This window comes from Hyaena hyaena, unplaced genomic scaffold, assembly GCF_003009895.1.
Source record: "Hyaena hyaena isolate Hyena2069 unplaced genomic scaffold, ASM300989v1 scaffold_144, whole genome shotgun sequence".
NCBI lineage: Eukaryota > Metazoa > Chordata > Mammalia > Carnivora > Hyaenidae > Hyaena > Hyaena hyaena.
Genome location: NW_024080776.1, coordinates 3,098,418 through 3,100,109, shown reverse-complemented (window position 1 = coordinate 3,100,109; position 1,692 = coordinate 3,098,418). Strand labels below are relative to the sequence as shown.

The 1,692-nt window shown below is 42.3% G+C and overlaps 1 non-coding gene across 1 annotated transcript; it reads left to right on the top strand.

Moving 5' to 3' along the window:
• LOC120236114 lies at nt 1–113 on the top strand. Its single transcript, XR_005529578.1, has one exon. It is a non-coding gene; the product is annotated as a U5 spliceosomal RNA (small nuclear RNA).
• Nucleotides 114–1,692: the final 1,579 nt, after the last annotated feature.

The following is a 1,692-nucleotide window of genomic DNA, read 5'->3' as shown; positions in this document are numbered from 1 at the left end:
ATGCTCTGGTTTCTCTTCAGATCGCATAAATCTTTCGCCTTTTACTAAAGATTTCCGTGGAGAGAAACAATTATGAGTGTTTACCCAATTTTTTGAGGCCTCATTTTGAGGCTCAGTTTTTGTGGTTAAAAAAAGAGAAAACAAGTAAGTTGCTTTCATAGCCTGTGGGATCTTGCCTTTTCTTGGGAATATGATTGATTAAAACTTCTGTGGTGTGTAGTTAGTGGAAACAAGCCCTGAAAATCTTGGGTAAGTAATATAACTGGGTAAGTAATTTAAAGTCTCAGTGATAAGTGCTCTCTGTTCAAGAAGGTGAAGAAGTATAATGAGAAGACGTGGGGGCTAGCTGCTGAATGAATCTTGAACTTTAGGCCCTGCTTCTCCTGCTAATTTGCATCTTTCATAAATTTACAGCCACCAACAGGTCCCAGTGATGGCCTTATTCAAAGCATATGCTTTTTTTTTTTTTTTTTTCTAGGAGAGAGAGAGAGAGAGACAGCGTGAGCAGGGGAGGGTCAGAGAGAGAGGGAGTCACAGGCTGAAACAGGCTCCAGGCTCTGAGCTGGCAGTCAGCACAGAGCCCGACGCGGGGCTCGAACCCACGAACCGCGAGATCATGACCCAAGCGAAAGTCGGACGCTTAGCCGACTAAGCCACCCAGGCGCCCCTCAAAGCATATGCTTCTTGCAACCACGTTTTACTTCCTCCACCCTGGTCCTAGAAGAGCTCCTGATGGATTCATACAAAACCCCGCTCTGTAACTCTCCAGCCTGCACAATCCTCTCCAAATGTCTTCCTCCAGGACATGCCATTGGTGCCTCTCCTCCTTCAGGTCTCTAGTTCTGGGTCTCCAGAGATCCACCTTCACCACCCTGTATGAAACAGCCCCACTCCCACCACATTGCTCTTAATCCTTTCAACCTGTTTTATTTTTCTTCAGAGTACAAACTACTTCCTAAATTATCATACATTAATTTCTTTACTTGTCTGCTATATGTTTCTCCTAGAATGTAAACTCCTAGAGGCAGGGACTTTACCTGATTTATGGATTCCATGACCCTAAATCAGTGCCTTTCACATGAGCACTCAATATTTATGGAACAAATGAATGGATTTCTTTTCTAAACACATTTGTATTTAATCTGTTCCACTACAGTTCTTAACACTTTACAAATTAAACTTCCTACGAACTCTATTAAGCGGATTTTGTTATTATCTCCGCTTTATAACAAGGAAACTGAAGTATAGAAAGGTTACATACCCTACTCAAGTCACAAAGTCAGAAAGCGGTGGAGCTAGGATTCAAACCCAGGCAGCCTGGCTCCAGAAGAGACATACTCTTAATCACTGTGCTACAGATGAGGTTAAGGACATGCTACCCCAAAATACAGTACCTTGGCATATTGAATATTTTAAGCAATTTGAGAAATCAGAAAAGTCACTCTTAACCTCCCTGTCCTACCCTAGCCCCATCTCCCTTCCTTGAAACAGGTCATAAAACCCTCAGGTGAGAGGTGCCCTCCTATACTGGAATCCAGGAGTCATCCTTATCTCCAGAATCAAAGGGACTTCAAGAAGAATCCAAACAGGATTTTTTAATCTTAAATTTAAATGCTAAATCTCCCCCATTTACTACACTTACCTCATACTCTTTAACCGATTATATTCCTCCATGAGTATCCACTCTTCATC